The sequence below is a fragment of the Drosophila yakuba genome, chromosome 3R (genome assembly GCF_016746365.2).
Source record: "Drosophila yakuba strain Tai18E2 chromosome 3R, Prin_Dyak_Tai18E2_2.1, whole genome shotgun sequence".
In the NCBI taxonomy this organism is placed as follows: Eukaryota; Metazoa; Arthropoda; class Insecta; order Diptera; family Drosophilidae; genus Drosophila; species Drosophila yakuba.
This window is the reverse complement of record NC_052530.2, coordinates 30520200-30541234: the sequence shown is the minus strand read 5'-3', so window position 1 is coordinate 30541234 and position 21035 is coordinate 30520200. Positions and strand designations below refer to the sequence as shown.

The 21035-nt window shown below is 42.1% G+C and overlaps 1 protein-coding gene across 10 annotated transcripts in view; it reads left to right on the top strand.

Annotated features, from left to right (window-relative positions):
* Positions 1-21035, top strand: part of LOC6539060 (polypyrimidine tract-binding protein 1) — a 130490-nt gene that overhangs the window by 54157 nt on the left and 55298 nt on the right. For 2 of the 10 annotated variants that reach the window (XM_039376655.2, XM_015193706.3), the window contains exon 1: positions 11608-11626. The exons of 7 other annotated variants lie outside the window; for them this stretch is intronic. The gene's annotated coding sequence lies outside the window, so the exon portion shown is untranslated. Of the gene's footprint in view, positions 1-508; positions 1061-11584; positions 11627-21035 lie in introns of those variants that run through there. One more of the 10 variants, XR_005561761.1, reaches the window with a different exon arrangement.

Below are 21035 nucleotides of genomic sequence, written 5' to 3'. Positions count from 1 at the left end.
CCTCATGATTTGGTCACATAAACTTTCACAACTTCTTTGCTTAAGCTGTTCTTTCAAGTGACCACGTTGTGAGCGGACCTAGATCTTTTACAAATTGGCCAAATCTTTGTGCTAGTGCTACTGCTTCTGTCTCTGTTACTGTCTCTCTGTATCGGTCTTTCTCTGCCTATGGTTCTAATTGTAGTTTTACCTATCCACTATCCACTGGTAGCGCTCGCTGAAAACTATCACTGCTATCGCTCTCACCTGATTTCTTTATCTAAACCTCAACTCTCGAATCACTCTCTTTAGCTCACTTCTTCTCCAGCCCACGAAACACGGTTTATAATTTTAGACGAATAATATCGAAACAATTCAGTACATCCCAAACACACTTTAGTTGGTTCCGATTTGTTTTGTTTTTTATTTGCGGGGAAACAGAAGATCCAATTCAAAAACCAAACTGAAACCAAAACAGAACCCTCGCCAAAACCAAATACAACAAATAATCTAAACCCACCACGCACAGCAAATGCAATTGTTGCACGCACCGCCGTCCACGCATCCGCATCCACATCCGCATCAGCATCCGCAGCATTCGGCAGCCTCAGCCGCCGCCTATCAGGCCATGCAGGTGCACCAGCAACAACACCAACAGCAGCAACAGCAGCAGCAGGCGGCCGTCTTTCACCACCAGGTTGCAGCCATTGCCGCCCAGCAGCAACAACAGCAACAGCAGGCGCAAGTGCAGCATCAGCAACAACTGCAGCAGCAGTTCCACTACCAAGCCCAGGCTCAAGCTCAAGCACAGGCCATGCTGCAGACGTATATGCAGCTTCAGGTGAACAGTGCTGTAGGTGTGACCACCGCCCCCGCCACGCCTACCAAACCGGTAGCCGCCCAGATTCCGGGCGCGATCTCCGGACCGATTGCAGGTCCGGTTCCTGTATCTGTGCCGACACAGTTCTTCACGGCGCCGAGCACTCCATTGACCATCATTCCGGCGGCGGCGGTGGCCTCGTCAGCTATGTTCGCTACCGCGGCCACGCCCACTTCGGCGGCCACCACTCCGACCAACAATGTAAATAATACAGTTAATCTATCAGCCGTATCTAGAACTACTACCACTACTACTAAGAAGCAGCCGCAGGCAGTGGCGGATGCAGTCCTGAGCGCCGTCGGCGGTAATGTTGGCGCTGCAGTGGGTGGTGGTACAATATCCTCCCTTCTGGGGCCACAACCACTGCCGATTATGCCCCATCACTTACCACTGGCCAGCGTTCGGGGCTGCAGCAGCGCCAGCAGCGGCTGCAGTTCTGCATCTTCTGATTGTTCTATGCCATCGCCAACTTCACTACACTTATCTTCTCCTAAAAAGGTTTGTGTGTTCAGTAAAAAAAACTCTATAAAACAACTCTCTCCTCAGTTTTCTTTGAGTTTTCCTCTACTCATTTACCTATCGAGATGTAGATAGTAACCGTTGCCCACTAACACTTTTTCTCATGCATTGCCTGACGTTTTGGAAACCTTACAGTTCGTTCATGCTCACTAATTCCTAATAACCGAATTTTTCATCACTCACCGCAGTAGCTCATTTTGTTGCCTTTCCTCATTTGTTGTCGTGCTCCTAGTCGTTGTCGTTGTTTTTGTAGATGTATTTCAGATTTTATTGATTGATTTGTTTACCAATAAATTACGTAGTATTAAGACTTATTAAGCTAGTAATAAATTAATATAATACATCTTCACAGACCAATTTTACAGTTATTGATAATTTCTCTCTGGACAATCCGGGTTGTTCGCATTGCAAATGTGTTCACACTAGGAAAAGTTTTATTCCTTACCTACATCGTGCTTAACAATAAAAAATAAGATTTTATTTGCGTAAATCGAAGGGGCTCTGACTTTCAATGCTTTTCATTCCTCTGTGAGAGTGTGAATTGAGGGATAATTAAATGCCAATTATGTGCAATTATATATAGGTATAGAAAACTGACCCTTTTTCTTGCCTTGCTTCTTAGGCCTTTCTTATTGGGCCACGTCTGCCAAAGGGTCGCTTTTGGGTTGTGAGTAAATTGCGCGCAATAAAATAAAGTGCAACCGCTCGACCAGCTGACTGGCATACAAATGAGCCTCGGATCAGGAATTCGACACAAATTAATGGACCTAATCTGAACTTGGTTAGAAGTTTGTAAATTTCGAGAAGAGCAAAAACATAAAAAATGTAGTAGAATTATAGTTGCTGTTTGAGTGGTTTTATTATTTTATCAGTAATAACTATCGCGTTCAAGAAGAGCCTTAACCGCAATTGTTTGGCCAGCACTTACGATTTGTCCTGGCCAACTGTTTTAGTTCACCTCCGCATACTCCCGCTTTTTGGCCTCCTCTCCCCCGTCGACAACATGTCGTCCATATTGATTAGTTGGCGTTGAAATGTCGCTGCAATTTGTTGGCGCAAACTGCAGCGCGAAAGGCATAAAGTTGTACCTCCACGTCACTTACTTCTGGCAAAATAAAGGCCAGTTTTGACCCTCTTGCTCCGCTTTCAGTTGTATTTCCCAAGCCGTGGACACAAGTGAAACAAACGTGCCATGTGCTGTAAGTCTATAGTGCCACAATGCTCCGTGTACGGTGCTGCGTATCGCCCATCGTGTCCTGTACCCTTTGTGTTAGGTGTCCAAGTGCGTATGTTTGTTCCATTAGTTATTCTAACAGCCAAGCTGGCAAAACGTACGACCAACGTCTGCCACATTTATTATCGATTTATCGTGGGCAGAAACTCCTTGCTTTGCTACTGCAATTACCCCTCGACCCTCATTAATGTTTAAACTGTACTTAAATGACTCTATTATGTGCTTCCCCTTTTTACACACCAGCCGTCCACGTTAAATTATCTGTAATTGATTTTGTTTAACATACGCCCCTACAATACCTAACACCCCTGCCCTTATCCATTAGCCAATTTAAATGTTGATTTTAGTCTTTCGCTTAATTTTCGTGCGATTTTCCATGTGGCCGTCATTAAATGCAGTCATTCGTTCATGAAAGCATTTTGTGATTAAATATTTTTCGCATCGATCTCCTTTGCATTGGCTGTGTGTAATTATTATTGTTGTGGGGCAACAAATACCTCTGTTTTGTTTTTAGTAATTATCGCAAAAACGAAATACATTTATAATTTAATGTATTTGTATTTATTTATATGGCTCAACAAAGCTCTTTTCCCTTTTTCCACCTGTACTGCTCGTTGTGGCAAATATTTTTGCCAATAGAAACAAAGGCAGATAACTGACTGAGCAAACAGCTTGGAAACCGAGGCGCATGAAAACAACCCCTAGGTGCTAATAAAGACCGCGAAACAAATCCTGCAAACCGCACGATAAATAAAGATATTGACAATGAAACATGAAAGATTCTGCAGCGAGGGCAAATAGAAAATTGTTCAAATTAGGAAGTGTGCTTGGGGATTCGAATAAACAAGCCGGACGGCGGCAACTTCGTGGGAAAAGCGGTCGCAAGTGGCACGACCTCATCAACGAACTCGCTTTGAAGTGTTGAAGTCAGTCAGCCTGCACTTCTAATAATAATCCGCAGAACTGGCGGCCCTCGGCAAACTTACGAACGCTCAAATAAACTTTTTAAATTTAAAAATTCATCAAACTTTCAAGCCGGGCCGACAAGTCAAACAAACTAGATGAGCTCCGGGAGGGGTCAACATGCTAAAAAAAAAAAAAAAAACAGAAGTGTATATATATATTTATATATATATATGAAGAAAAAATTACATTAATCCGTAATCGAAAAACTTGACTCGGATACGGCAAAAAGTTTTAGCTGTGCGTTGAAATACATAACATTTGTTGTAATAAGCGATTTACGACTACGCTGCGTATAAAGTATTTTCAACTACAAAATTTCAATTATCTTCCTGTGTTGGGGATCGTCCGGTAATAAAACAATTTGAAATTTAAATGCACCGGAGACAAAGTTCTCTTTTCCCCAAAAAATTATGTCAAGAAGTGGGACAGGCAATATGTTGCCCAAAATAAGTGAGGGCAGGCAGAAAGAAAATGCTTCGTGCTTGCATCAAATTGAGATGAGAAAATAAAATTCAATAAACTCTTGTTAAGCACGCAGTGTTACAGCAGTAGGACAGCGGTACGACAGCAGGAAGGGGACAGCAGCTGCGTGCTCAGAAGCAGGACAACGTTTTAAATATTGACAGCTACAAAAGGGAGTCCGTTTTCCGCCCGTCCTATCTCTGGGATCCCTGATGACGAGGCTGCCGAGTAAATAGATAAATCAACCCCAGAGACATGTACACCAAGAATTTTTGCATTGATCAAAGCTGGAGCCGGCTCACCAGGGTGCAAAGGGGGTGGGTCCAGGACGGGGGACAGGACATATTGTGCCTAAGCATTGTTATGATTTATCCGGCCCTCAATCGATTTTCGTAGCACACTTTTTGGCACTGACGAAATTTCATTTCTACTGATGAGGTCTCTTATGATTGCGCTAATCCGAGAGTCCGCAACTTATGCTAAGATTGTTGTGCAGTGTCGATGTTGCAATTAAAACCTTTAAGGAAAATGTAAACCATGTTTGTTGAAACAAGTTTAATGTTATTTTTCCGCTGCTTCACAGAGCCTTGGCTTGTCGTAGTGATTCGTCTGTCGCTGACAAACAAATTAAAAAGTTATGACTAAAACGTTTCGCGCTCGGCAATGAAATGAAATTTGTTCGCTCGGACAACTCTCAGTATTCACTGCTCAGCTATGCCGCTGGCTAAATTTAAATTGCTTTTGTTGCGCTTTTGTAGTTGCTGACGCTGCTCCTGTTTCTGCTTCTGGTCCCGCTCCTCCGGCAACTGATGATGATGATTTTCCTTTTTGTGAGCGCAAGTTTTCTTTGTTGTTTGCACAAATAGTTTTTGTCGCCCGTTCGCAGCTATAAAAAATACCAGAATTTCTTCTAAATAACAACGCGGCGCCTGAGAAAAATCCTTTAAAAAAAATAGTAAAAATGTGTGTAGCTGCGAATTAAGTTTGCAGTTAAACGACCACCACTAAGCGCATTAGGAGGAAAGTTTTTGCATCCAAAGGCGCTTCCAGCTTTCCCTTTATTTCGAACCGAACTTTTTTGAAATCATTAAAAGCTTAAATGCGGCGACCAGGAGCATATGAATATGAATATTGAATGTGCGACGGAATGGGTGACTGACGGCGGAGGCCATTAAAAGCAAGCGCGCCCTTCAACCCCCTAAGCCAACTAGCGAGGTTGTAACTTTGGCTTTTACGAGCGCAAAATGTTTGCCCTCCAGTGTACTAATCCACCAAGCACACGAGCGCACTAGCACGCCAGGAAACTAGCAAACTGCCAAACTAGGAGACTGGCAGGAGCATATGAGCAGAGGCCAAAGCCCGAGACCAACTCGGGCACTCACTCAAACTAGAAGCGACAAACTAACTTATTAATATGCGATGCACACTTTGTTGCTGTATTAATTGCAATATTAAATTTCCACTAATACTCGCTTAGCAGGGTCAGACCAGGACTCGCCTTTTTCATACACTGAGGGAATAAACACAATCCTTTTTGGGCTTTCAATTTTTTCATTTACATACGCTTCTCCTCACTGTACGATTTTACTATTTCAATAAACTGGTCGTGTCTAGTAATTTCTCCTCTTATCTTCGGGATTGAAACGTCTCCTTAACACTGCAGTTTTTTTCGCAGTGTCCGCTCAGCTTGTTCTGCTTGAAAAGTTTCGCCACAACTTTTAGCGGAGTAAAGTGAGTTGAAAACACCTAGAACAAAGTAATTATTACATGTTTACGTGCGCCAGGATCACGTATCCCTATTCCTTTCGCGGTACCCAATCCGCCATTCCGCTATTCCTATTCCTATCCCGCTTCTGTTTACTGGCCTGTATGTGCTATGTGAGAGATGGTTTCATTCGGCATGCGGCACGGGTGCGCTGAAAAGCGATACTAATGATAAGTTCTGCTTGCTAGGAGTCCGTCAGTGAAATGAACTCAATTTGCTACGTTTTACATTACCAAAGCCACGAACGGACATCATTTCCATATGCGTATGTATGGCGCAGACGGAGGTGGTGGAAATTTTCGTGCTCGGTTGCCCGCAGCTTGATGTATGCGGCTGGGGAAATTCTGCGTCTGGCAGCTGGAAATTGCGCTGCAACGCACCCAAAAAACACGGAAGCGAACAAATGGGGAAAAGTAGGTGCAAAATATATAAATGTTTAAAAGGTGCAGCAGGCAGGCAGGTAGAACCACCGGCATCGATGCCAGACATAATGTTGGCTGAAGTTTGCAGTTAACTAAATTTACACACTCGCAATCTGGGCGAGTGCAACTGATTTCATTAACTAGAGTTGGGCAAACAAACCCGGAGAACCCCGCTTTTCTGTTTTCTGGTGGGTGGAAAATTAATTTGTTGAAAATAAGTTCAGGGCAAAGTTTTGCGTGTTTGCATAGCACACTTTCATGTGCGCTTGCTTGGGGTTGATTAATAAGCACAGACGCTGTCTATCCGGCTCCTGTCTAATTATTATTATAGCGCAGAAATGTGTGTCAGGCCCACGTTGAGTTGGTAAATTTAGTGCCCTAAAATATGCATTCACTTGGAGAACACTCTTTTGATTCAAGCGATCGTATCCCTTAATAATTAAAAGCACTGAGTTCAGCTGCGACAGAGCATAAACACATGCTAATGACTAATTTGTGGTCCTTGGCATAACGAAGTCTCGTTTGAACTTGATTAAATGCAGTTCTGGTGCACAATTGTCACCTTTCGTCAACATCAACATCAAATTTTCCGCTAGTTTTATGTGCATAAATGCAAATGGCAGACACCAGGACCAAGTCCGTCCAGAGGCCAGACTTTTGATGAGTTGTGCAATTGCCAGGCTGAGGCACAGAAATAGGAAAAGAGCAAAAAAGGGCTGAAACCCGGCCATTGTCGCCTGTCGTCTTTGGTCCGCCTTTTGCCTTTCAGGCGATTTTCTCCCGTTTTTCATAGCCAGGAAAAGTGAAGACTGCGCTTGATTGTCTGTGTAAATGCGGCGCCAATTTTTTATGCTCATGAATGCAGGCAGACCAGCAAAGCGGCTCCACTCAAGTTCATTGTATTCGCATGCCGCCCTCCCCCTGGCATATTTTCTGCTGTTTCATCATTCTCATCAGCAGACATTGCTCATACGCCACGTTCTTCCTTTCGTCAGTCAACAAAAGCAGGAGCTGCAGTTCATATAATTTTTTCCTCATGCTTTGTCCAAACTCGCTTTGCTCCGGAGCCAAAACGTTAACAGTATTTTCAGCATTTTCGAGACAGTTTGTCATAATTCCATAGAATCTACTTGGCATTTTTTCCCATTTGTGTTCTTCTGGTTTCGGAGTTTCTTCTGACGTTTTATTGTGTCAACATGACAAATCGTCAAGTGTCAGGAGGACCAGACAGAGTTTGCCAAAAATACGGGTTTCCCGTATTTATTCAAAGGTGGTCTTTAATTGACCAAATAGGGTTGTGTATACATATTCTTGGCGATTTTAATTAATAATATAGAAAATCGTTAATTTGACCACAATTTTTAAATGTCTTAAGGTTTAGTTTAAGATGTGTTATCATGTATAATATTCAATTGTGGGGATTAAATCGTTAAATGGGTTACCTTTCCCCTTTTTTGGAATCAAAAAGGAGCTAAATTGTTTCACATTTTATCAGATAGTCCATAAATTCCATCTCTCAATTACAATATTTGACCCATCGTATGCAAATTTATGAGCATTTTCATTTCGATCAATTTACTCTGCTACTATTTCCCTTGTATCCTGTTTGTGGGTCTGGCTCATATTTATGCTTTTTACGGCAACCTCGAAGGAGAAAAATTTATTCATTGAAGTTTTTACAGTCAACTACACACCTCCTGAATGCGGTTAGCCATCATCGTCGTCATCATCCTCATCTGGCTGGACGTCGGGGAGGCGCCTAAGCTAAGCTCTCTGGTCTGACGTAATCATTCATTCTTCATCAAGTTGACCCGACTCCAACTCCTTGCTTTTCTATTCAGACCTCGAACTCAAACACGCCTCTGTCTCTGCTTCATTGCTATGCAAACTGCTCCCAATGGCTACGTTTAATGGTCAAGTGTGTAAAATTGCATAGCAAATCGTGGGGTCGCTAGATGTGGGTGGATGCGGGGGACAGCGAGTAGAGGAAGTGTTTCCTGGACCATTGCTCTTAGATAAACATCTTTGCCATCTGTTGTTGCTCCACTCTGCTTTGCCTTTCTGGGTACTGGCTGCTGACTGAGTTACATATTGATGTGATTTACCACTCATATGTCTTTGGGGCTTTCTATGTCCTCGGCAAATTGTTTTGGTATTCAGTTTTGAATCGATTCTCCTTGTGGTATGATCTATTTGCCGATATGGCCGATTAATCGCGTATTTTATGCCTCCGTTTGACGTTTTCTTTTAGTGTGATACCATCTTCTTTCCTGGAATGGACGTAATGTATGTGGTATGAATTGAAACTTCACCTCAACTAAATTATGGGGTTGTTCTCTTATATCTAATCTATGAAAGTCACGTCCAAGAAATATGTATATACACAAAACGGCAAAACAAAGTGACAAACGAATTGCGCTTTCCTTGCTAAACTAGTTCCTGCCATAGACTCTACATAAATCAATTCTGAAGAAATTTAAGTGATACCAGCGAAGTCTTACCATTCTTGATTTCATTATGATTTCGATTTGCATAGCCAAATGTCCTAGCAGCAACTTAGCACCCAGCTCCCATCGTCCAAAAAGGTCGCTAGGGACTCCTTTTCACAGTAAATAGCCTCGTGGAGTGAGTTTCAGTTGGAGTTCATCATCGTCTTCCTGCAGAGTGTATCAATTTTGGGACCTCACATTTCATTAGCTTGTCAACATTTGTGAGCAGGCAAGCCTGTGACGGCCATGTCTTTGACACTTCAGCCTGCGGCGTGCACCTCAAACTGTAGTTGCCATGGAGTGCGGCACACAAGGACCAAAGGGAGCCGTGAGTGGGGCTTCAGCCCGGGCTCTTGCTCTAAATAGTTAAACTGCTTAGCGAGTGTCTTGCGATTTGGCTGACTGTGCCACATGCTTCGGTTGCTATGCAAATCAATTTTCCCAGCCAGTCGGCCTGTGCCATAAACCCAAGTTCATTAGTACTTTGTTTAGTTAAATTCCTATTGGCGAGCTTTTGAACTTTGATACCGGGATTTGGCAAACGCTTTTGTGCTCACTTAGTTAATTTGCTTTAATTGGCATAATTTGGTAAGGTCTGCTGCTGTCTCCTTTGAATTTCATGCAAATTTTAAAGCGCTTAAATTGTGGCAAGCACAAGCAGGCAGCGGAAGGGACAGCCAGGTAACGAGCTGTACAGAACGAAATCCCTTTTTAACAAAGGCAGAGGGGGAAATCATAAATTTTGCCAGCAGCCATAAAAGTGTTCAGCTTGCTCCGTTTGGGGAGCTCAAAAGCAAATATGCAATGCGCTTGCTATCGATATGCCGAAATCTATGCTTCTGCCTTTCCCTTTTTTATTTTCTTTTTCATAGACAAAGGGGAGAAGACCCTGCACGTAAGGGGCTCCCACAAAAAGCCCTTGCCAAAAGTATTTTATTTATTTTTGCCACACACACCGACATATTATCAGCAAAAGTTATTAGGGGTGCCTCCAATAAGTATGCAACAGTTTTTTTCGCCTGCTGCTCTCTTTCAGGTTTCTCTTTTCCGTTTGTTCTCTTGTGTTGGCCCTCCGGGCAAACAGCAACAAACAACAGGCAGCCAATTAGGAAAGCCAAAATCTGGTTAACTGTTGCTGTACTCCATTTTGGCAGCCAGCCAAGGCATGGCTTTATTGCAGTTTAATAGGCTGGCGACTTGCTGTATTTCGGGGTGATAGATAGGCCAACGCATTAGGCAAATCGTAAAGGTTCCAACTTTTTCGGCGCTTGCTTTTCAACCACTTAACGCAAATGATGTTGATATAGCCGATAGACATAGAAACTTTTTCAAGATTTTCCCCTAAAAATGGGAATTTTGCCCATAAACACACGGCGCAGTTGTTGTGATTATTATTGCTGTTGCTGAAGCCGCTCTTCTCGAGCAACTTGCTGTTTTTCTTGGCCCGAAAAGTCTTTGAGCGTTAAAAGCAAACCCAAAAATGTTCTACAACTTTTGGTTTGAGTGCGTGTTGAAACAAGTTAATGTAGAAGTATTTTTATGCTTTGAAAAACATTTGCCAAGCTAAAAATTATAAAGAAAATAAAATAGGAGGAAAAAAGCAGCGCGAAAAGAAAACAAAAATTAAGGCTAGATAGGCGGTGGGAAGATTCGGTGGTTGTTGTTGCTTTACATAAATAAAATCAAACAAAACAAGTAAGAAAATTCGGGACAAACATTCACAAAATCAGCTTCTCGGTAGTACGTTTTGGGGGATACCCATATTATCGTCAGTCGCATTATCGTCATGGATCAGCCGCAGTCACTGTAATTTTGTTATAGGAACCAGCACGTGTGTGTGCGTGTGTTTCCCGTTTTTTTTTATAAGAGTGTGTGCTCCAGAAGATAAATGTCTATTTAAATTGTCCCTGCTTCTAGCAGGGTCCTTTGTGCTGTCGATTTCTCAATGACAGGACCATGGAAATGCCACTTGACAGCGCTCCGCTCGCCGCCCACTCAAACTCCCCTCTAGTTAAATCTTTATTGTTATCATAATTTGCTTTTATCCGTGCTCAAAGCTTGTCTCATGGCAGGTTACCTAACCAAAGTCCCATTCATCTCGCCAAGATGGGACAGGCAGAACCAAACAAAAAACCGAGTCGAAAAAGACCCCGAGTTCACATTTTTATCGTAATTGTTTTCGTGCATTTTTTCGTTCTCCTACGAAAGTGAAAAGCTTGGAAAATGGAGCGTAAATAGCACTGAGCTCTGTGGGCTTGCTTACCATTTTCTGCTCTGTGTTTGCTATGCAAATCAATAAAAGTTGATAATTGAGATTTCTTTAACAAGATTTCGGGTGTCGCAGTGACACGCGCTTCTCCCTTCCTTTGCTTTTGCTACTGCAGATGGTGATACAGATATCGAAAGCTCGGGAAATATTAAATTTATGGGCAGCAAGCAGTGTAGTCAGCGAAAATGGCGTCTCTAGGCGTCTGTATGCCAATGACATAAATTATAATTAGATTGAAGGGGCGTAATGTCGATGATTGACCTTGAAAAATGAAAAATGATCCGATGAGGCAATTTCCTGAAAACGGTACATCGTTAAATGAATTAAGGAAATCTATATCATAAAATAATTATATTCCTGATTTAATATTTTTTTAATTACCTTGATTTTTATAGATAAATTCTACATAATTTGATTTGTTTAGAATGTATAATTTTGAAAAATGTGTTCCTTACATATCTAGTTTTGGTCGTATGAAATTTAATATTGTGTGCCGCTAGATAACCCAAAAATCGTCGTACTGTCCAATGTCCTAGTTATAAGCCAACCCAAGGCCAGATCCTGACTAACTAATTATTCATTTTTCTTTTTTGTTGCAGGTAAGGATCGACGAACAGTATATATATAAACTGAACTATTTGGTAAGCAATTTCATTGGATTTTCAATATACTTGAATACCAGTCAGACGTTCTTTCCATTTGTCCCATAAGTATCTTGGCTATCTTGGCGTTTTATATCCGCAAGCAACCCGCTTCATTTGGCACTGCGGCAAGCAGTCGACAATTGTGTGCCATAATTGAATTTTAAATAAACCCATGCAGACACGCACGAGAGTCGATTGCAGTCGTATCCTCTCTGCTCCCGGCTCCTTGGCACTTGTCTACTTTTTAAACTGTAAATAAATTTCATTGAATTTCTTCGCTGCCTGCTGACAAAGACGTCTGGCAGGCGGCTCCTTTCTCTGCTCAGTGCTCCTTGTTGCTGTCGCTGTGTTTGCCGCATCCTGCGCCATGAAGTATGCAATTTTATTTCAGTGCGACCGGCACTTACCTGGCATCAGTTCCTTCCTCCCACTTTCTCCTTTGTGTTGCCTGCTTGAATGCCATAAAATATTTAAGTTTACATTTCACACACACTGTGCACCGTTCTTCCCGTTTGGGGATCATGCTCTAAGCCTGACCTTTTTTGTTGTCTCCTTGTATTGACTGCGATAGACGGGCCATTTTTATTACTCGATTTGTCAAGTCAAGATTTCTTCGACTTGACCGCACACATCGATATACTCAGAGAAAAACAATAAAGCTTATTTTCAAAACACATTAATATAATGTTGCGCTTTGAATAATAATTGGCGAACTTCATGTTTGAATTCCATTAAATTTTTGATACTCCATTCGAGCATATAACCCCTACTATCAAAGTGTTAAGTTACTGTTCTTTTTGGAGCCTGCTATGTTTTATTGAACATTTTGTATTCGATTTGGAAGTTTAAGTTCTAAAACCAAAACAAATTACCCCATAAAGCCTTTTGAGCAGTTGAACAGTAGCCAATAGGTCATACTTTTTCTATCAGTGAACACATATAGCATGTTTGTACGGCAGTTTAATATTTGCTCTGCCATTGTCATGGGTCAGCCCGTACTCTAACCCAAAAAGAACGTGCACCACCTGAACTGGCTATTTGTGCAGCACTTGGCTCGCCTCGACCGACTCTCCAGCTCTGATTACCGGCAATTCCGTTTTTCCTCACTGCAAATATAATTAAGTCAACACACAAATGCGTCCAGATATATCTATGGGCAAATAGTGCGAGTAAGTTGCATGTGCATTTTATTTAAGAGTTCAATAAGCAAACTTTGCTACGATTCAAGAGTGCAGCCATTAGGTAATTAATTTAACACTTGGCCACACAGCCGGGCCACTAATTGGCTTCCATTTACCAATTGAGACAAAACCGGCGGAGGGAAAATAAAGAATAGAGCAGGAACTGGATGCTGATGGATGGGCAGATAGTGCTGTAAGTCGAAATCAAAGCGTTGGTAGTCATTACTGCCATTTGTGGCACTCTTGGGGTTGTTCGCCCTGGCAATAGTTCCCATGAAAAGAACCTGACATCAAAATCGCTTCAATGAACTGGTCAAATGTGGAGCTGTACGTGTGTGGGTGTGTTTGGGGTTGACTGCTCACTGAACCCAGTGAACCTGCTCGAAATTAATGTGCCACGTAAAAAGGGTAATTTCCAGGAGCCACGTCAAAGGTGCTTGGCCAAGTTCCAAGTTCGGGTCAAGACTTGTTGCGTGCCTTGTGCACTTTTTTGACACGACCCCATAGTCAAAGAGAAGTCAAGTGCAAAAGGAAGTAAAATATTTTCCCATCAGAAAAAAAGGGTAGCGAAAGAACGAAAACATCAAAATAGACAAGCTGCGAAACTTTTGTAATGTCTAAAAGGCTTTGCTCATTAAGAGGAAAATCAAGGAGGAGATGCGTTTGGTGGTGCCTTTGGCGTTCAACTCATTAACGGTAATTGCAGCCTTTTTTTTAGAGCGCGCATCACATTTTTAAAACGCAATTTTGTTAATTAATTTTCGCACATGACGCCCGCCCTCTGAGGCTCTGCTCGTTAGCGCCAGCATTGGTCGATGATTTGGCTTTTGAATATGTTGTCAATCAGCAGCGGGGCGTCCTTGACTTGTCTATCCAGCACCACTTGTAGCTGCCAGACGAAGCTTTTTGGCTTTGCCGTTTTGGCGCTTTTCAATTACGGAAAACACGCCCAGCAGCCCACTTTCGAATTCGGATTCGGTTGGGATAACGCGCTTACCGCTTGCATCAAAAGCCAGCGGATCCGCCTCCTGTTGCTGACACTGATGATGATTGTTGGCCTGAGGGAAGTAATCCAAGTGAAGATAGAGAGCCGTTCTTCACTTAGAAAAAAAAATGGCTGCTAGACGTCGAGCTAAATATGGTTCTCGGGTCAGAAATGATAGCTTGAAATATTAGAAGACTTTGTTTTTAGTACTTTATAATATGGATTATATTACGAGAATACGAGCGAAAGGCCTTAGCTGCTAATGCTCCTAGTTCTCAGTTACCTTGTAGTTCTATACTTTAAATTAGCTTAAAATAAGTTAATAAATAAATATTACAAGAATTCACAGTTTTTATAAACAGTTACTCCCACACGTGAAAACTGAAATTTTTAATCACAAAACCCAGAACTTGAAGTCATTGGGTTAAAATAATTTTCGAGTGCAATGCTCCCCCAACACCATCGGCTGAATCACAATTTGTCTTGCGGCCAAACGTTCTATTATCAGGAAAAGATGCCGAGTGTACGTGTGAGCCACTGAAAGGCGAAAATAATAACCTCACTTAAAGCGCACACGAGAGATGCCCAGCCCAGATACGAAAGCTCCTTCCCGGCCCTCGAGGCGGTTAGTTGAATTTGAGTGGAAAGCGAAAGAAAAGCCAAGCCAGTTGGGAAAGAAAACAGAGTAAAGAAGGAGCTTCTGTGATTTATAAGCATGTGCTAGCCAGCTAACCTTTCGCTTTTTAATTTTGTTTTGCACTCCTCCACAATCAACAGTCCTTTTCATGGGACAGTGCACCTCACACACATATAGACAAGGGAAAAAGGCTGTCACTGCTGTTGTAATCAACTTAATTGCAGGGAAACAGAATCGGGGAGAAGTATGCAGGAGAGAGCGAGTAATTATGAGTAATTGCTATTAATATAATATAGCCAAAGCTAGCCAACGGACAAATTCATAGAGCCCAAAGGCACGCAATGAAAATATGAAAAAATTACGCCAAACCAGTCGCGTACAAAGCCACGAAAATAATTCACAAAACGGAACAGAATACATTTGATTATAATCTACAATTTACGTCAACGGCAGCGGTATCCAGCAACAACAAAGAGGGTTGTTAGCCATAGACAAAGCTCGAAAATTGATATTAATTTTTTCGTCTTTTTAGTCTCGGCCAATGGAATGTTCATAAAAAATGACCAAGAACAAAAGACCTACAAAGAGGAAAATGTTATGATCCTTGTTATCGGTCCACGCCCACAAAATGGTTCTGCAATGTGTTTCCTTGGCAGTAATTGTTGCTATTTAGAAACGCAAGAAGGAAGCAGAAAAAAAGTATCAAATTAATTAACGAAGCTTTGTGGCAGAAAAAGCGCGTAAAAGCAACCGCAATACCAACATTTTAATTTTACCTGGCTGCTTTAAGCATACTTAGTCCCCTAATTATATGAGTTCATATGTCCAAATGTATATATGAGATGGTTTAGTCCAGAGATCCCTAATCTTCTGTTTTGTAATTGGTCTTGCCAAAGGAAGAGAAATCGTCATGTATATATACATATCTGCATTGTTCATTAAGTTGAGAAGCAACAATTTTATTCGCTAATCCGATGTGTTATTTTTTTTGTGGTTTAGATATTCGCAAAAATGGGAAATATCAAACGGGTTTCAAAACTTGTCAGTTTTATAATTTATTGTGTTTTAAGGTACAGAAATAAAAGTTATTTATGAAAGTATATTTATTATTTGATCTGCCATAAGCAGCGTTTGGGCACTTTTGGTTTAATGGCTTCGATTTATGACTTAAATAAACATACATTTTTAGGATCCGGCATTAATCTCATCCCACATAATTATACGTTATAATTAAGCAGTGTGTGACCAAAGAGATGCTATTTGTCAATTTGACGTTGACAAACTCGTTGGTCTGGATTAGAAAGCACATGGTCATGGGGTGCCCATAATATGTGCGAAATGTAAACATACCGAATGGTTTGCGGTCTCTTCTTCTGCGAACCGAAACAAGAACGAAAACGAAAACTCGCCCTAGGTCATGTTGCGAAAACTTCATTTGCGGCGAGCTCTTTGTGTCCTTGTTATTGCGTTTTGACTCTCGCTTAAATGCTTCAATGACTTAATTATATTTACGTAATTGTCTCTAAATCACGAGAGGTATAATTAGAGTGCCACAACGCACAGAAGTATGCAGCGTGCTTACTTCTTCATTGTTGCTCTTAACAGCAGTCAGGAAATCTGTCTTTTCAGCTTTATAGAATTTAACTGAGTGCGGCAAGTAGCACGCTTATAAGAAAACGAAAACTATTTCCAGTTCAACAAAAGGAAAATAGCAAAGACCAAGCACGAAGAAAGTGCTGCAGTCAAAGTTTTTAAGTGTTTATTTCAATTATTGTTTGGCTGCGTGTTGTCTGCTCCGTGTTTTTGGACCTGCGAAAGCGGGCGAACGCTCGCGGGGGCAATTTAATTTTCCGCATTTTGTGCACCCCCCAAAAAAAGTGGGGGAAAACAACAAACAATAGCAAAAACTAGTTAAGAAATGCAAAAGTTTTTAGCGCGAAAGTTCGTCCACCGTTCGTCCTGCAGCAAGTCCCCTCTGGCTTTGTTTTCATTTTCATTCACGTGCAGTTACTCAATTTTTGTGCTTAACGCGAGAAAGCAACAGAGGGAAATACAATGCGTCTCAATGGTGAAGGTACTGGGGGCGAGTTCCCTTCTTCACTCACACATCGACGCTTTCGTATAATTTAATTTTACACTTATTTTTACTTTTATTTGCGACCAAAACTAATGTTGGTGCACTCGAGGTTCTGCAACATTGTTGCTCGTAGCCCAGCAGCAACATGGCGGGAAACTTGGCCCCATTTTCTTGCCGCCCTTCCCCCTCCTCGAGCCTTTTCTCCTCCGTCTGTTTAGTGTTGCGTGTCGCCATATTGTTTGCTTTATGTCACACACTCACCGGCACAAACGCACTCTCTGGTTTATTTGCTCCGGCTGCCATATATTTTACTCTCAGGTAATTGCGGTTTTTATTTCACAAAAATAATAATGGCTGCACCTTTGGGGGTGGCGCTGGTGAGTGCGATTGTGTGTGGATGTGGATGGACGGCTGTCGGAAGTTGTCAAGCTACGACAATGGAGGACGGCGGAGGATGGCGAGTGCCATCTTAAAGCACACTGCGTCTCAACCACTTTAAAGCCAGCAGCTGAACGCTAATAAGCCACACAAAGTTCCCAGGACTAGGAAAGGGAAAGGCGAAGTGGAAGGTGGAAGGTGGAAGTGGAGGAGCAGACAGCCGTCTTTCACGGATGTGTGGGCTTACACTCCGCATCCAGCAGGCAGGATCCCCTGTTTGTCTGTGCGAGTGTGCAGCATAAACCCTGTTAACACACTTAACAACAAACAAAGCTACAAGCAACGCCTGGCCAGGCACACACCTCCCCTCCCCACCCCTGCTGCCACCCGGCCCAACTACGAGCATAACTTTAATGCTCATTGCTTGGCTCGCTGCCTTGACTTGGCTCGACGCCAAATTTAAATGAACTGGGTCGCCGGCAACGAGGTTCTGCAGAAGAACGCCGCATTCATATGAAAGTGTGCGGGATGCAAAAGGGGTGCGAAACTAAAAGGGTTGGGCTGTGGGCGGTGGGCGGAGTGGTAGCTGGGAAAGGCGCACTGGTAAAAATATTTTTGGAGCGCAAACTTATTACTCTACTCATTTTGAAATTCATTTATGTATACTGACTTGTACTATTTACAATATATTTTGATGAATCGACCTTACAAATTATCTACAATTTGGTTTAATTTGTCTTTAGTATTTCAAATACTTTATGCGCTAATAGAAACTACTCCAATTGATAATATAATAAGAAATATAAGGATACAAAATACTAATACTAAAATATCTAATCTGTAGAGCAATGAACCTGCATATGGCAAGCATTGGCATGGGCCTTAATTACATAATCGACCTTACAAATTATCTACAATTTGGTTTAATTTGTCTTTAGTATTTCAAATACTTTATGCGCTAATAGAAACTACTCCAATTGATAATATAATAAGAAATATAAGGATACAAAATACTAATACTAAAATATCTAATCTGTAGAGCAATGAACCTGCATATGGCAAGCATTGGCATGGGCCTTAATTACATAATATCCAGATGAAGAAAATTCCAAATGCCCAGAGGGCTATTGAGGCCAAAACAAAACCTGTATGCGAATCCAGGCCCCAAACCGATTTGTGGGGAAGTTTATAAACAATAGTTCATTTGCGAGCGCTCCGAGGCAGCCTTAAACCCTGTGCTCAGCTAACCCGCATAATGTGCTTACGCTTCATCGATTGACCGTTGTCTGCGGCTGTGTGCGACTGTTTGCGTGGGTGTGAATGGGCGGTAAAAAGGGGTGGTGGAAGGTCGAAGGTGAGCTGCCAAACACAGCGATCGACGGGAACTGCGTGGTGCTAAAAATGTTAATGCAAATCATTGGGGAAATCAAAAATGGCTCTTCTCCGGGCCAAAGTGCAAGTGAAAATTGTGGCCAAGATTTCGTAGGCATCCCCATCATGCAATTTGCAAGGGTTTCCCAAGTGGATATTCCTCCTCCATTTCTTGTTCTCCGCCCTGTTTGTTGTCAAATTTGCGCAGCAGCCGGTTCCAATTGCAACAGCCAAGTCATTAGCATAAACGTAGAGCGGCGAAAAGTAGCGATTCCATTAAGGCCCGTGGCTACTGGATAGGCACTCGAAACGAGCCGTGAGCGCCTGCTTTTGGCAACTCTTTAAAGATTTATGAAGCGTCAAATATTTATTATGCCCGCTTCGCAATATAAGGCAGCCGAGCACGCGAGCCTCTTTTGGCACGGAATAGTCGACGGAGAAAGGAGAGCCAGCAGCCAGCCATTTCCCTAAGCCATTGGTCCTGCCTTCGTTGCCTGTCTTTGCGAACACTTTTTGAAATTGCAAAGCAGCGCAAATAAATAAGAACACATAAAAAGTAGGCAAACGCAGGATGCGAAGCCGAACCAACAGCAGCCAGAGCCCTTACACAGACAGCAAAAAATAAAAAGGAAGGCATAAAATAATATAAAACGCAGGCGGGGAAATGAAATGAGTCCAAGGAAAGCCGGTAAAGACACCTGAAGAAAACCCGTTTGGAAATCGGAATGAATCAGTCAGTTTGGTTGTTCTTTCGGTACTCGGTCCTATAAATAGTTCAATTTTTTTTTATAAAATAACGCAGAAAGTAATTAAAAAGTTTATTGTATAGTTGGATATGTTGGTAGATTGTATTAAATATTTGTTGATTTCGGCATAAAATTTGTAACCGTGCAGCATAGCTCTCACCAAAATGCCGAGCGAAAGCAAAACAAAATCAATGCGAGAAACAGGCTGAGCCTGAGTCTTAGTCGCACTTTTACTTTCCCTTTTTCTGGGTTGAGGGAAGTACGGGTATGTGGCACTTCAACCCTTTCAACAACTCACGAGGACATAGCGACTGCAATCTCTTCTCATGGCGTTGAAATATGTGCCTCCAAATATGAAAAATCTCCTCTCGGGCTTATATATATGTACATATTTCTGCAGTGGCGGCAGCAACAGGACCAGGACCAGGACCACGTGTGCCTTATTCCACCCTCGCACTCGTTTGTTAAAGTGTTGAAATATGTCAAACATCGTCGAAACCATTTCATTTGACTGGGCGAGACTGCCGTGGCGGCTGGCCTTTGAGCAAATGCAAAACGCTTGGAATATTTTTAGGCGCGCACAACCGGTGACTAATGATGATGATGAGTGTGTCTTGCCCTCTGCTCCTGTCGTATTTCCCCGCCTCTTCTTCTGTCGCTGTGCTCAGCTAATGAGGCGCATAAATTGTACACACAAAAATCTCCACGCTGCAGAAACAGTTGCAAATTTTATGAGCTTCCTGACTAAACAAGATGTCAACGAACGAAAACCGTAACATGTAGCTGCACTTGAAAAAGTTGCAAATTGTAGCAGATAGTGGTTATTTATTAATAAACACGTTCCCTAGTGGTATTTTCCGTATATTGTACAGAATTTTATTGTTCGGCGATGCTATAAGATGTCGTAATTTAATGTCTACCACATCTATTATCTCATCTTCTCACGTTAACCTCTTCAAGACTATATTTTGTCACTGCCATATACGATAGACACACACACAAAATACCAAAGTTTGTCTAGGCTTTTAAGCAACTAGAGACAATTTAATTAACGCTATTTAGCATCCTGTCAGCTGTGTCTTCGATGTCGTATTTTTGCAATTTGTCAAGTTGCTCTAAGCTGTTGCCTACTTTTAGGTGCTGACTGCTGTGACCGAAAACTTAAGTTGAAATGGAATGCACGCCAGGTGGAATCCATTGCTCGCGAAATGCACGTCACGCTCCAATTTGCATGCCTTAGGTCGCTCCTCCAGTGGCTCCCACTCATCAGTTTCCGAGAAGAGGCCACACGGCCAACAAAAAAGTTTAAAAACAAGGGCGCAAAACAAAAAGGAGGCAGCGAACCAAACCAACCGCAATTTGGTCATGTCCAACTCAATTTTCGTTACGTAAACTGCATCGTATGCTAGGCATACGAATAGGACCTGGCTGTTAGACATAACTTTTCGAAAGGCGGAGGAGGAAGAGGAGGCGGCAGGCGTTCGCATGTACATATTTTGTTTTCGCTGGCCAAAACAAAAACCGAAACCGAAAAAATAATTCCCCAGCCGAGCCTCGATGGCGGCTTCTCAGGCGCTTCAAATTTAATTAAACATGCACACGTGAGCAAATGCAAATAAATAAAAACTTTATGGCTTTTTCCATGGCCAGAACGGAGGCCAAATGTGGAAATGAAAAAGCGAATAGCGGGTGTATGCGTGCGTCTTTGGTGTTTGGTGTTTGATATTTGCTGGCAGTTGGTTGGCTGGCGTGCTTATAAGTTTTAAATTTGCACCATTCAACGGCGGAAAATAAATAGACAGCTGTGGTCAAAAATTTTTCAGAAGAGTTTTCGTTTTTTTTATTTTCTTTTTTTTGGAATCGACAAGGTTTTTGGTTAGTTTCCTGTTTTGTTGGGAAAACACGTTTGGAATTGAACGGCTTTCTGCCACAGTTTTTTCCTCAATTTTTTTTGTCATCTGGATGGATGATTTATGCAGTGGCGGATGTTTTAGGACCACGCACACATTTTAACTGAAATGCACTTAAGGA